The sequence below is a fragment of the Impatiens glandulifera genome, chromosome 1, assembly GCF_907164915.1.
Source record: "Impatiens glandulifera chromosome 1, dImpGla2.1, whole genome shotgun sequence".
NCBI classification, from domain to species: domain Eukaryota; kingdom Viridiplantae; phylum Streptophyta; class Magnoliopsida; order Ericales; family Balsaminaceae; genus Impatiens; species Impatiens glandulifera.
The window spans coordinates 88,928,492-88,945,323 of record NC_061862.1 but is presented as its reverse complement, the minus strand read 5'-3'; the positions used below and the strand labels follow the sequence as shown (position 1 = coordinate 88,945,323).

General features: G+C 33.7%; 2 pseudogenes; one reads left to right on the top strand and one right to left on the bottom strand.

Annotated features, from left to right (window-relative positions):
* The first annotated feature begins 953 nt into the window (after window positions 1-953).
* On the top strand, window positions 954-2,127 carry LOC124935585 (annotated as a pseudogene).
* Window positions 2,128-7,866: 5,739 nt separating this feature from the next.
* Window positions 7,867-15,830, bottom strand: LOC124935577 (annotated as a pseudogene).
* Between the last annotated feature and the right edge of the window lie 1,002 nt (window positions 15,831-16,832).

The window sequence follows — 16,832 nt, the reverse complement described above, 5'->3', positions numbered from 1 at the left end:
AAAACATTTTAAATAAAAATAATAAAAAGAAGACAAGAAAAAAATGGGTTAAATATATTAATACAAGTGAAATATAAAAACTATAATATTTGTATAACTCTTTACATAATTGAGACTTAACTAGGGATGTAAATGAGCCGTGAGCCGCTCGGTCAAAGCTCGATTCGAGTTCGGTCAAAATCAAATTTGAGTCGAGCTCGAGCCAGCTCGTTTAATATTCGAGCCGAATTCGAGCTTATGTAAAACTCGCTTGATGGCTCGTTGAGCTTTTTCGAGCCTAATCATTTTTTTAATTATATTTTATTTTTTAATGAAAATTTAAAACACCCATAAGACTATTTATGGTCTTATTGTTTATTATACCGATACCAAAGTTATTGGTACATAAAAGGATAAGATTTTCAATATTTTGGTATATCAAGATATACCAGAGTAATATTTAGGCTATCCACAGCATGGTGTCAAATAAGGTATCAAATGGGTGTTAAAATAATATCAAATGGTGCAGCAGAGTATCAAAATTAAGTGTTAAAATATGGGTATCAAATTTTGATACGGGACCAAATTTGATGTGGCCCAATCACAACGTGCCAAGTGGCAGCACTGATGGTTACTTTTTTGTTTTTGATTTCTTTTTTAAATACACTTTTGCATAATAATTGATCAAAAAAAATATATATATCATTATTTTTTATTTTTCGAGATCTATAAATAGAGACTTGGTTTGTGTCATTTGGACACCAAAAAAAATCTGAAATTTTCCACCATATTATCATCCTTGTTTGTATCACCTTTCTTCATATCATCATATGGATATTCCCTCAGACCCTTTCAATCTCGAAGAGATTCAACAACAATGGGAGTTGGAGGAATCTTTACTCAAAAGGCAAAAAGAACTTCTCGAAGAGATTCAAAGGTGAAACAATCGATCACGTAAAAGAAATTCTATAAACATGGACCATGGAGCTGCCCATTAGAGGCTCATGGCCGACTATTTCGATGAGCCATGCACTTATACTGAAATGCAATTTAGACGTAGATTTTGTATGAGAAGGCAATTGTTTCTCCGAATTGTAGAAGCCGTAACAAATTACAACCATTATTTCACCCAAAGGCGGAATAATGCAGGAAAGCTTGGATTGACACCGATCCAGAAGTGTACAGTTGCCATGCGCATGCTTGCATATGGAGTAGTCGGGGATGCCTGTGATGAATATGTGAAAATTGGAGAAACCACTACACTTGAGTGCACTCGTATTTTTTGCGAAACAATAATTGCCTTGTTTCAAAATGAATACTTAAGACGACCAAATGGGGAAAACTTGTAGAGGTTACTCCAAGTTGGACAAGAGCGCGGTTTTCCTGGAATGATTGGAAGTATTGATTGCATGCACTGGGAGTGGAAGAATTGTCCTAAGGCTTGGCAAGGGCAGTTTACTAATGGACACAAGGGCACAACAACAATTATCCTCGAGGCAGTGGCATCTTATGATTTGTGGATATGGCATGCTTTTTTGGCATGCCCGGAACATTGAACGATATTAATGTATTAGACAGGTCACCAATTTTTGATGACATTGAGTCTGGTGAAGCTCCTACTGTGAACTTCACTGTGAATGGTCGATAATATAAACTTGCCTACTATCTTGTTGATGGTATCTATCCTAAATGGCCCATCTTTGTCCAATCAATTCAAATGCCCTAAGGAGACAAAGCGTAGTTGTTTGCACAACAACAAGAAGCATACATGAAGGATGTAGAACGTGCATTCGGGGTACTCCAAGCACGATTTTCTATTATTCACCAACCAGCTAGGATGTGGAATATTGATGGCGTAAAATAATAAAGGCATGCATAATTTTACATAATATAATTGTGGAGGATGAACAAGATTCTTATTCACGAAATTGGGAAAATATCGACTTCGAACGTTCGAATAATTCTGGGTCTAGTTCCTCAGTTAATGTCCAAAGAGAAGTGCTACCTCAATTTCAAGTACATGTTCAAGGCCGATCTGAATCAAATATTCATACTAAGGCCGATCTACTTGACAAAGCACAACATATTCAATTGAAGAAAGATCTTATCATGAACATTTGGAATAAATTTGGAACAACTCTCGATTAGAGTTTTAAAAACACTACTTAATAAATTACCAATGTTTAGAGTGTTTGTTTTCTTCTTCGTTTTAAATAATATTTGTATGTTTGATTTACCAAGTGATGAATAATATTGTTTGTGGTTAAAAAATGAAATTATGTATAAATGATGTGGAAGTGAGAGAAAGTGAAAAAGTAATTTTGATACATTGAATAACAATCTGAGGTAGGATAGGCTAAAAAGTGAGTGTTAAAATAGGTGTTAAGTTGACGTGGCAGGGTGTTAAATGAAAAAATTTGATACTCTACTGTGGATAGTCTAAATTAAAAAATATATATTATTTAATACTTATAAGGAAAAAAATATATTGATATTAATTTAATTACGGAAATATAATTTTTAAAAATTAAATAAAAAAATATAATTATATTATAATATTATTTAATATATGTAATCTCAATATATTATATTTTATAAGATATAAAGGTATTTTTATTATACTATAAATTATTTTATTTTTCAAAATTATTTTGCAAAAAGACTCAAGAGACTGTCCATTGATACTTCTTCAACAAGCTTACATCTCGTTTCGAATCCCTAAATCTCGCTCCGGTAAAACCCTAAATTTGTTCAGTTATTTCTCTCTTTAAGCACTAAATTTATATAGTAGTTGTTGACATAACTCATTGTGTTTGTTTTGATTTTATTTATTTATCTCTTAATATATTAATATATGTCTATGGAAGAGACATCAATTCCACTTAATATAAATATCGGTGTAGTTGAAAGTAATGAGGTTCTTCCTAACTATACCCAACAAGACACACAAGAAAATGACGAAGAAAAACTGGATAAGGGGTTCCAAACAAAGAAAAAGAAAAAAACTTCAGAAGTTTGGAATGATTTTGACATATTGGAGGGATCAAAGGGTTCCAAACAAAGAAAAGGAAAAAAACTTTAGAAGTTTGGAATGATTTTGACATATTGGAGGGATCAAATAAGGTACGTTAAGTTTCATTATTAGTTATCTAAATTAAAAACTAAATTTTAATCACTTATATGATTATTTCTTTTTACAGAAGAAAAAAAATTATCAAGAAATTATTCTTTTAACATCCAACTCTTATGGTAAATTATATTTTAGTTATTTCTAATTTGTTTTTCTAGTGTAATTATTATATTATTATTTGAGCATACTATAACTTTATGTTAATGAATGTATTTAGTAATACTGGTGGTATGATCGAGAATTTTTTATTGAGATGACCATGCATATTGCTGAAATTTGAGATGAACACGCATGACGCATGCTGCTGAAATTTTATTTTTTATGAGCTATATTTTGATTTATGATTGTCTTTTTTTTATTAAAATATAACTAAGGATATGAAATATTATTTTTGTGAACTAGTGATTTATGAATGTTGATTTATATTTTTTTAATATAAGATATTTATAACTTAAAGAAGCACGAAAGAATGAATGCAATGAAGCAAACCAAGATGAATGGAGGGGATATATTTAAATTCGAGCTTATCGGGCCTATCAAGCCGAACTCGAGCCTATGGTTATTTGATCGAGCCGAGTTCGAGCTTAATATTAAAAGCTCAATCGAGCTCGAGCCGAGCCAATAAAAATCGAGTTGAGTCAAACTCGAGCCAAGGCTAGTTCGAGCCCGACTCGGCTCGTTTACACCCCTAGACTTAACTACTAGTCAATGTTTGTAGAACTCTTTAGATAAATTCAGTATTGATAAAAGTCAAGTGAAGGCCTTTCACATTCGCACGTAGTCAAGCCTATCTGAGAAAGTTGAGACTACAACAGTACAGTAAATGAAGTGTTAATATCCATGATCAAACTTTTATTCCAATATTGTGGAATTGATACTATAATCGTGGTTGACATTGAAATTGAATACTAAAATAGTAAAACAATTAAAAGTTATTAGTAAATAATGACTTCAAATGAATACCAAAACTACTGTAGCTGGGTTAAAATAATGAAATACCGTAATTATTTTTGTTTGACTTATTTTTTTGTTATTTTTCTTTTCCTTAATTTCTTCTCTAAGGCAACTTTCAATCGTTTACTAGTGTATGTTTTCTTCTTCGATTCTAGTAAAAAGAACTCAATACCGACTATATATGCTGACCATAACAAAAATCGTCGTCATTTAGCATATCAACGCCGACTAGAACAAAATTGTCGGTATATGAGTTATTATTACCAACCACATACATAGTGATCGTTATTTGTATCTCTATGATTTTAATGCCCTGTGTATACATCTTTATGAAAGTATATCAAGCAAATCTGATGCCCACCCCGCCTCATATTGTGCCGGAATGGATATTAATATTAATTTGTTAAAATTATCCTGAATGGGCTTGTATTTATTTTTTAACCCAATTTTTTTCCTACTTTTAATCAAAGAAGGTCCTAAAGAGTGATGGTAGATGACCCCTTCTCAAACACCCAAAGTTAATTTTCATTGACGTTTTTCTCTAATGGGAAGATGATGACGATGATGTTTCATATTCTTCATGTCGTTCCAAGAGAGTAAACTATCCAATAAGGTTATAAATCTCTCCCAAATAAACAAATTAACCTGTTACCAATTTCGATAACTATATCTTATTGATGTTATTATATACAATTAGGTTAAGAAAATAAACGAAGATAAAAAAGGAGATTGTACAAATTCTTGATAATGAGGACAACTAAGAGGAGGAGCTGGATTGGATACCACCACCGCCTAAGATCAAATTTGATTGAAGAACATGCGACAATAAAGGAGTTTCGGTAAGAATTTTATTGGATGATTTGTAAAAATTATTTTTATTCATTGGACTTTGTATATTACTACTAATCAGATAATAGAACCAATCGTTGGAATCATTTGCTCAATCATCAAAAGATGTCATTAAAGCTGTAGAAGAAGATCTTGTTGAAAGAGGTCGTGATGCAGATCACGAACTAGGACAAGGAAGGACTTAAGTAGGTTCGAGTTTACAAAGTTTAGTCATCTTGATTTTTGTTTTGATCGTTACTTCATTTGATATATATATCACGCTTTAGTAGAACATGGAATGCTTCATGATATTAATCATAGTGACTGACTTCTTTTGTTGTGATTATGTAACGGATATATATATATGGATATATATATATGGATATATATATATGGATATATATATATATATATATATATGGATATATATATATATATATATATATATATGGATATATATATATATATATATGTGGATATATATATATATATGGATATATATATATATATTTATTGTATTGATCCAATAGTATAGATAAATCCTTCAAGTTTTATAGTTGTAACAATTAAATCCTATTAGTATTAATTCGAATTTTTAATATAGTTAATTAGTTAATTAGATCTACTTTTATAAATAGTTTTTTTATTAAATTTCTGGAATACGTTGGAAGAAATAATAGTTTCATTACTTTGAGTTGTGTTCTAAAATTCTCATCTTATTCTTCTTGGTCGCACCTTATTCTTCTATTGACATTGCATCCCCTTCCTGATCATTCTTCATTCTTTTTTCGACCGTTTCTATGAAAAACTTTGGAAGTGACGTAACTAAGTAAACGAATTGTAACAATGGTACTAGAGCTGTCAATTCTCTAATTGTGGTTTGAAAAATTCGACAAATTAATCTTTTCTCCCCATCAACTCCTTCCGCAAGAATCGATACGATTTTTTTTTCTCCCTCTTATGCAAGATACGTAAAGTATTATTTTACGCACGAAAGTAAAATATAATTCCCAGAATTAGACAGCAAAATTGTAAGCAGAAGAATATTTCAGGAATAACGACATACCAACCGACATTCAACAAAGAATTGCAAGATTTTATTTTAAAGATAATGCCAAGTTATGGTATACAAATTTTAAAGCTTGTTTAGATCCTAATATGGTGATTACATGAGATTTTCTTAAAACTGAAGGCATAAAACAATTTGGGTTATGTTTGGACGATGAACCAGTGCTCGATCGTCAAATTGTAATAGAAGAAAATTCAGATGGTGTACATGGTGAAGAACTTTTTTCAGAAATTACGGTACAAATTCTTGAAAATGAATCAAGTTGCTACAAATACAACATTATATCTGAACAAAGACTTCAAAATGACCTTTCGACTTCTTTATTGATTCTACCAAGAAAATATCACTATAGAAGCTTAAAATTGTAATAGAAGAAAATTCAGCAAATTGTTTAGACAATGAAGATGTTGATGCTTTGACAAATGAACAAGTGCCCGATCGTCAAATTACAATAGAAGAAAATTCAGAAAATCATTCAAATGTTGTACATGGTGAAGAATGTTTTTCAGAAGTTCCGGTACATGGTGAAGAATATTTTTCAAAATTTGCGGTACAAATTTTTAAAGTCGAATTGAGTTGCCACAAATACAATATTATATCTCAACAAGGACTTCTAGCACAACCTCTAGACTCCCTTGTTTATTCATTAGCAGATTTTACCGAGAAAATACCACGAGATAAGCTTTCTAACGAAACTGAAGAAGCGACTCACCACTATCTTAAATTCTACAAAATCAAACACAGAGACCAAATCAAAATTTTGAGAAAACTTTTTCGGATTAGCAAGTTAACTAACTAACCAATCCATAAAATTTAGTGTTTGATCAACAATATTTTATTTGATTAATCTTTAACTTCTTATAATAATTTCACCATCTTTTTTAGATTGAAAATATTTTCTCATATGACTTTGTTATCTTAATTTTTTTTATAAAACGACATAATGTCATTAAATAAAAAGACCCGAAAAGGGTGAAGAATTTTATGAGCTCATGATTTAGGCGGCAAAACAATTTTTTTTGTCAAAAATGAATGAATCAACAAGATGAAAACAAAAAAACAACTAGAATGAGAACAAAATTGAAGGAAGCAATCAATGAAACTTAGAGTGCCTTGAAATCATACGTAAGAGTAAATTTCTCATATGCAATATTTCATCTTTGACAAATCAACCAATTTCTTTCACAAGTGAGAATTCGTCTTCACATTCACATCATTTCGAACCCTTGATAATTTTCATGCGTTCCTCTCCATCCAAATATGATAAATAATGTTTGTAATGAAGCACTTGAAGATATTTGAACTAAAGTCATTACCTTTTGTCTTTACAATTACCTCAAATTCCTTTATTTCCATATCAACTCATAAAAAAAAATTATCATATTTTGTAAAAGAAAAAATTATTATTTCAATATTTCTCAATTTCTTGGAAAGAGGTGATAACTTGTTAAATTTAACCAAAAATTTTGTTGCCAAATTTTTAATAATATTATTTAGTTTTTAAGATACAAGTTCGAATCAATGAAATTAAATTATTTTTTTATAAACTATTACCTATAAGAGTATTAAAACAAAATTTGTTTATATATTATGACATGTGAGTATAATTAAGATTATCAAAAAGTATATTAATATTGCCATTATACAGTTCATTAACAATAGTAATAATTGAACCATGTCTTGTCCAATAAAATAGTTTCCTAATCTTAAAATCTAATTTGAACACCTAACAATTTGATTTGAATTATGAATAATAAATAATAAAATAAATGTTGGATAAAATAATTATCCATAGAAATATATTAACATGCTTCATAGATAAACTAATAACTCTGGCTAACTATAAAAACCAAATAAACTAATAACTCTAAATAAAAACCATATGTTAACCTGACTACCACCGAGTTCATCTGTTTTGGATCTCTTGGCCTCCATTGATGTGAAGCGGCTGTGAATTCCTACCATCGCTACGATTCAATGAACAAAAAACAATAAAAAACAGATAGCTATCAATTGACCATCAAATAATGCACGTATATAACTAACTATACATTATTCCCTGTTCTAAGTCATCAACTACCAAACTAGAATTTCCCGATAAACCCATCCCTAAGAAATTATGGTGATGATCATCTTCAACTAGAGTATTTCCCGATACTTCATTTTCATTTTGTGTGAAAACACTACTGACTGAGCGATTACGACTGCGTGATTTCTCCCTCATTTTGGAGTAGGCATAAGAACCCGAACCTGTAATGGGATGATAATATATTCACGAAGAAAATGCTCTGTTTTAGTTGTGAATACTTATGTGGTAGCACAACAACCCTAATTAGACATACCTTCAGCATGGTATGAAGGCGGGTAAAACTGAAGATATCAGAATGTAGCCAATACATACCTGTAGATAAATAACCTTTTTACTATCTAAGACGATTAACATTTTCTTTTTTGAAAATAATCTCTGGCAGGGGTGTGAGGCTAGTAGAGCAACTCACCACTGTCGTCATATGGACACTTCAACCGTAAGCTATTGAAAACTCGGTTAGTTGGGTAAAAGGACATTAGTCTTATGGTTATAATTTAATGAATAAAGAGTATATTGATGATGAGATATTCGGTTGTTTTATATTAATCTCAAAAACTCATATTGAACTAGGACTAAATAACACCTCATCAAACAAGTCTCAAAGCTATTAAAATTGGGGCTTGAACTTGGACCTCTTTTAACATATGGGGTTTGAACTTTGAACTGCAAGATAATGTTCAAACTTTTAACATGTGTGCCATTTGGGGAGCTTTTTCCTAACAGACATTCTTTTTTCACGAAATTATTTAGTGTTAGATATTTTATTAGTTTAGAAAAAGAAACATTAATCTCTTCTTTCTTGACAAAAGCCCCAAATGGCTAATGTACTAACATTATATGCCAAAAGAAAACCAAGTTCAAGTCCCAAATAGTAATTGATAAACATAACACGCAATGAACTCACCTAGTATATCTCCTACTGCCACATCTTGCTAGTGGTGCCAGTAGTCGTCAACTCGAGAGACACCAACAAGTGATGCAACAAGTAGCATGGTAAAAGAGATGCACAATTTTGCTACATGTCCTCTTCCGTCAAACACCTTGATCTTTCCATATAAATACAACGACATAAATCCTAGACCTGCAAAGAATACTGACAAAGAATACTACAACAAGAAATTAATAAGATTTTGAGTAAAGTATTGGAGGACTATTTTCGTTGAATATCAATGAGATACTTACCCGAAGTATGGCCACTTGGAAAAATTTTATGCCCTTCCTTTATCACATGTTTATTTCCATGGCAAATAACATTTCTAATCAAATCATAAGCCTAACAGTAAGACATGAGACACCACACTTAGAATACTTTTAAGATAAAACTGCAGATTCTATAAAAAAAAATTAAATCAGGATTTGTTCCATGGTGTGTAAGCTAGCACGATCCCCATAGACCTACCTCCACTTCAATCAAGGATTCTTAGTGGGAAAACCGTATGTTCCATATTCATTTCATTTAAAATTATTTCTGTCTTATCATTTAGATTTGAACTGTAAACTGAACTTGGTATTTATAAATGAAGCCATTATCTAGAGAAATTGAGTAAAATACATACATCCTTTTTGCAACAGTAAAACTATGGATCTTCTTAGAAATCAAAACCTGTAGCAAATCAGATTACAAATCGTCTATGACGATAAACAGATTACCAAGAACTGAATTAGAACAAAGCAATAAACGACAACACAATATACGTGGTTCGGTCAAAATCGACCTACGTCCACGGGAGGGATAAGTTTCACTAAATCAAACAAATGTCAATAGTAGAAACTTACATGCCCTACTCTCAAATTAAAGAAGTAATTACACTAGGAATGATTGGACTACTCCACAATCAAAAGCTCCCCCAATCTCTCACTCTGGATCAGCCAAAGAATAAGAAGAAGAAGGAAACCAGAAAACCCTAGATCTGTAATTCACTCTCTCTCTATTTTCTCTGTTATGAGAAAAATACCCAAAAAAAAGTATTTATACTCTAACCCGTTTTCATAAGAGAAAACCCTGACCCGTTTACCCGGTATTTAAAACCCGCCCGCAATGACAAGGAACACCAACAATTCTCCCTCTTCCGAGCCATGAGAGAATGTTGCTATAAACATTCATCATCGTGACGCTTCTGCTAGAACCATTCCGGCTTTGGCACAACATATCTCATGCTTTCCTCTTGCCATCATATCTGACCCGTTCTCATCTGTGTGCACTTTCTCCAAGTATAACTCCTTCTTCTCGAGCACTTCACAGATCCAATGGTACCTTCTTTGGATGTGTTTTGAACGTGAATGGAAACTTGGATTCTTGCTCACATGTATAGCACTCTGTGAGTCACTAAACACCACAAACCTGTCTTGTGCAATGCTTATTTCTTTCAACAATTTTTTCATCCATCTCATTTCCTTACAACATTCAGTAATGGCAATATATTCAGCTTCTGTAGTAGACAAAGCAACACATTTCTGTAGACGAGACTTCCATGATACAGCTCCTCCTCCAAAAGTAAACAAATACCCTGAAGTTGATCTCATTGTGTCAATATCACACTCATATCTGAATCAGAAAACCCTTCAACATGTGGCTTTCCAGTACCATAACACAAAGCGTATTTGGAGGTCCCTCAAAGATATCTCATTAGCCACTTAACCGCTTCCCAGTGTGTCTTACCAGGATTTGAAAGAAAACGACTAAGTACTCCAACCGCATGAGCTATATCCGGTCTTGTACAGACCATTGCATACATTAGACTGCCTATTACTGAAGCATATGGAACACTGCACATTTCTTGTCTTTCCTCTTCATCCTTGGGAGACATTGTCTTGTTTATTTTCAAGTGTGTAGCCAATGGACAAGCAACTGGCTTTGCCTTGTCCATACAGAATCGTTTTAGAATCTTCTCAATATATCTCTCTTGAGATTACCATAGCCTTTTCTTCACCCAATCACGAATGACCTGCATTCCAAGAATTTGTCTTGCTTGACCCAAGTCTTTCATCTCAAAAGACTTAGCCAAATCCTTTTTCAACTTGGCAATCTTGAGCTTGTCTCTCCCAACAATCAGCATGTCATCAACATATAGGAGAAGTATAATAAAATCATTAGAAGCAAACTTTTGCACAAAGACACAATGATCTGTAGACGTCTTCATGTACCCATGGATGGTCATGAACGACTCAAACTTAAGATACCACTGCTTTGGTGCTTGCTTCAAACCGTACAGACTTTTGACAAGTTTGCACACCTTGCTTTCCTCACCTTTCTTATTATAACCTTCAGGTTGCTCCATATAAATATCTTCATCCAAATCACCATGGAGAAATGCAGTCTTGACATCAAGTTGTTCAACCTCAAGATCCATACAAGCAGCTAGACTTAACACCACCCGGATAGAAGTCATCTTCTTTACCGGTGAGAAAATCTCATCATAATCGATTCCATGCCTCTGGCCAAAACCTTTGACAACCAGCCTAGCCTTGTATCTTGTCTTGCTATCATCACCTTCTTGCTTGATCTTGTACACCCATTTATTTTGTAATACTTTTCTGTTCTCTGGTCTTTCAACTAGATCATATGTGCCATTTTTCAGTAATGACTTCATCTCTTCATCCATGGCAGCTAGCCATTCTTTCTTATGAGCATCCTCAAGAGCCTCCTATAGTATATAGGCTCCCCACAATCAGCTATAAGAATATACTCTGTAGCAGGATACTTAGAACTTGATCTTTTCTCCTTAGTAGACCTCCAAAGTACCTCTGTTTGTTGATTCTGTTGATTTCCATCTTCTTGTTGAACTTCAAAATCAACCTCAACATTATCACCAAGATCAGTTTCAGTATTAGTATCATTTCCATGGCCTACAGCTTGACCCTGAGGAACATCATCATCACTATCTGAGTCTGAAGCTACATGTGACCTTGTCTCCTCAACATCATGAGACAACTCAAGACTAGAAAGGTCACGTATATATGCATCAAGCTTTTCACCATCTTCAAAATTCTCAATAGTCTGATCTTCAAGGAATACCACATCCCGGCTTCTCAAAACCTTCTTATCAACTGGGTCATAACACCTGTATCCCCACTTTTCATCACCATACCCCAAAAATATGCATTGTCTGGTTTTTGCATCTAGCTTAGACCTCTCATCTTTTGGAACATGCACAAAAGCTCTGCAACCAAAAACACGTAAATAGTCATAATTAACATCTTTACATGACCAGACGCTTTCTGCACACTTATTATTCAATGGCTTGGAGGGAGAACGGTTGATCACATACACTGCAGTGCTCATGGCTTCATCCCATAAATGCTTAGCCAACCTGGCATGGGAGAGCATACTCCTCATCCGTTCCAACATTGTTCTGTTCATCCTCTCTGCCACACCATTTTGTTGTGGAGTCTTGGGCACAGTCTGTTCATGTCGAATACCCTGCTCTTTGCAATAATCATCAAACGAGCCTATGTACTCTCCCCCATTATCTGACCGCACCCTCATCAGTTTTCTTCCTGTCTCTCTTTCAATCAGCTTGTGAAAGACCTCAAACCTTGCTGCAACCTCATCCTTGGACTTTATAGCATAAGCCCAAACCTTCCTAGATGCATCGTCTATGAAGGTTACAAAATAGGAAGCACCACCTATGAATTTAATCTTCATAGGACCACAAACATCTGTATGGACCAATTCAAGGACATTCTTTTTCAGTTCAACTTTTGACTTACTGAAGGAGACTCTGTTATGCTTACCCTTCAAGCAATGCTCACAATTTTCAAGATGAGCATCCTTGAGATTCAGCAACTCATTCCTCTTGATCAAAACATTCAGCCCCTTTTCACTAATGTGACATAATCTCTTGTGCCACAACTCAGAGGATGACTCCATTAAAACAGAATATGCCGCATCATAGACAATTTTAAAATTTGTCTTGTATAAGGAACAACATTTCTTACCTCGTGCAATAACCAATGAACCCTTGCTTGGCTTCCATACTCCACCACTGAAAACATTATGGTAGCCTCCATCATCGAGCTTACCTGCTGAAATCAAATTCATTCTCAAATCAGGAACATGTCTTACATCTCTCAATGTCAGGAAGTAGCCCATATTTGTCTCAAATCTAACATCACCCAGACCAACTATCTTGGACACACCACTGTTACCCATGCGAACCTCACCATAATCACCAACTTTGTAGGACTGGAAGTAACCTTTGTGTGGAGTTATATGGAATGAGGCACCTGTGTCAACAATCCATGCTGTTTCATTTGAAGATGTGTTAAGAGAGGAGTCTTGACAGTTAGAAGCATATGTCAGTTCACCATCTGAAGCATAAGCAGATGTATCTGCACTCTGTTCTTTCTTTTCTCTGGGCTTCACTGTACCCTTCGCTTTATCATTTTTAAATTTCCAGCACTCATTTTTCCAGTGACCCATTTTGCCACAGTAATGGCAAGCATCATCCTTCTTTGGAGCTCTAGACTTGTTTCTAGACTTTCCCCTGCTCGAACCACTTCTATTATCTTTTGATCTTACTCTATCAACCACCAACATATCAGACTTAAAGGGTTTATCCCCTTTCGATTCTCCTCATCAAGTAAGGAACTGGTGACAAATACCATGTTGACTTTACCATTTGGTGTTGAGTTGCTGAAAGTGATAATAAGTGTCTCCCAACTTGCAGGCAAAGATCCAAAGACTAAAAGTGCTTGCACCTCATCATCAAAGTTTATCTTCATACTACTCAGCTGATTCAAAATATTTTGAAATTCATTCAAGTGCTCAGCAATTGATTTATTATCAATGTACTTCAGATTCACCAGCCTTCGTACCAATGCTGCTTTATTCCCTGCTGACCTCCAAGCATAGAGAGCTTCAAGTTTGCTCCACACACCATACGCTGTAGTCTCATTCTCAACATGGTGCACAACATTTACACCAACCCAGGAACGAATAAAGCTGCAGGCCTTTCTATCTATCTTTTTCCAATCAGCCTCTTTTGTAGTCTCAGGTCTAACACCCTCATTTTCAATTGCTTCATTCAAATTATCTGAAACTAACAGATCACTGATCATCAGTTTCCATTGCCTGTAGTTTGTACCATTCAGACTCACCATATCAGGTCTAGATTTCCCCATTATTACTGCATTAACAACTGACAAAAACACCAGCAAAGAAACTAGCTGATCTCTTCTATGAATTTCGCCAAATAACCAGCAGATCACTCTGCTCCAATGTTAAAACAGATAACCAATTAATACTGCTTTGATACCACTGTTGGGTTTTGCAACAGCAAAACTATGGATCTTTTTAGAAATCAAAATCTGTAGCAAATCAGATTCCAAATCGTCTATGACGATAAACAGATTACTAAGAACTGAAATAGCACAAAGCAATAAACGACAACACAATATACGTGATTCGGTCAAAATCGACCTACGTCCACGGGAGGGATAAGTTTCACTAAATCAAACAAATGTCAATAGTAGAAACTTACATGCCCTGCTCTCAAATGAAAGAAGTGATTACACTAGGATTGATTGGACTACTCCACAATCAAAAGCTCCCCCAATTTCTCACTATAAATTAGCCAAAGAACAAGAAGATGAAGGAAACCAGAAAACCCTAGATCTGTAATTCACTCTCTCTCTCTCTCTATTTGCTCTGTTATGAGAAAAATACCCAAAAAAAAGTATTTATACTCTAACCCGTTTTCATAAGAGAAAACCCTAACCCGTTTACCCGGAATTTAAAACCCGCCCGTAATGGCAAGGAACACCAACATCTTAGTGGTAAAACCGTATGTTCCATATTCATTTCATTTAAAATTATTTCTGTCCTATCATTTAGATTTGAACTGTAAATTGAACTTGGTATTTATAAATGAACCCATTATCTAGAGAAATTGAGTAAAATACATACATCCTTTCCATCTGGGAAGCACCGTCAGAAGAAGTCAGGTCTAGACCGACCAACAACATCCTTTATCGCATTTGTTAGAACAGACGTGATGAGGACATAAAAAAGTAGGCCTGTTTTTTTTCTCAAAGCTTATAAACATAACATTTCACACAAGGAACATAAATTAAGGATTTCAATTTTACCTAAAGTTGCTTAATGAAGATCATATACATCCTTCCTACGTAAATAAACTCTTAGAAAAATCAAGGTAGGAAAAATAACTGCATATATCTAGCAATGGAAAGGAACACTATTCATAAGTTACACGACCTCTAAATATTTCTCTAAATAAAAATAATAGAAAAAGAACATACCGGAACAGCCCATGGAGTAATTGTATTATCTTTCAAAGAATACTTGAGGTCAGACATCATATCCTTCTCAACAAACCGATAGAACGGACTGATTGTATTCAAAACATAGTATATCACACCAAGAAGCAGTAAAATGAGTCAATCATGCAAGTGGATCCTCGCCACTGTAATCCCATGGGACCTTATAGTTTGTGAACCGAGCTCAACTTCTTTGATTCTTTCGTGTCGATGACAACAAAATAAACTCGATCACAAAATGAGATGGCATTATATGACATTGCTTATTGAAACACAAAGAAAAACTGTACCTCCTAATCCATATCTGTCAATTGAAAGTAGAATATGTCATTATCAGTCTTGATGCAGTCTATGCACTTTGTATATGAGACCAAATGGACAAGACATTAAATCACATATGATTTTTGGCAAATAAAAGCCTATTTAAAAAATGATCATCTAATTATCAATGCAGATAAGATAATTGTGATATATAATGATAGTTTCATTCAAACCATAATCATAGTAGGCTGATAGAAATACAACTAATTATGTACAACTCATGTCATTTGTGGTAATGAATTCAGAAAAGACTAAACTTAATGGACATTTAGCCTCTTTCCTCACATTTGGTACGAGATTAAATCCCCATTTGCAAGTAAGCCTTTCCTCCCAATCAATCATCAGACATCTGGCTCTGAATCATTCATTTCCTCAACTTCATTGTTTTCCTCACCTAGTGGAGAACAATGGATGTATCAATTTGGCTCTATGGGAAGATACTTGAGCCCAAACGTGATATTCATAGCCTAATTGCGTGATATGTTTGTTTCTATCTATTAGATTGTTTCTGAATTTTTATCAGAATCATACAAATAAACTGTCAATAAATTTTTATAATCTCTCAAGGCAAAGTTTAGATTACATATGTTTCTCAATGTCATCTCATATGGATTACAAATGAACTCAATATGTTGTTAGACATCCGCCACAGAAACAAACAAAGAAATAGATTCACAGCACAAATGAATGATTAATTCATTCATTTGTAACTGGATTTGAAATCTCCTAAGATAAAACCTAATATAATAATCATCCACTCAAATTAATACGGAAAGTAACAAATATCGTTACATAGAATCAAGAGATTCAATCAAGCAAGTAGAATGCAGAATGAACTCCAAATCTAGACTCGATTGAAGCAAATGTTTCTAAACCTGAAAAAGACATTTGGAATTCACAACATGCCACGAAGAGTTAATGATGAATAAAAGTCACAACGATTGCGAGAGATAAGAGAAAAAAGAAGTATGTATACGTACAAATCATTTAAACGAGGATGAAGACTTTTCTTTCACATCACTGCCAACCATGTGTAGTAAGTGCTGAATACTAAAATATATAATAGCGGTAAACAATATGAAAAGATGAATAAATAATGGAGTAAATCCGTAAAAGCGTCTGGATGTGATTGTTTCACCTTTCCGGTTTTTTACGACAAAATTGGAAAACCTTTCTCTTTGAGA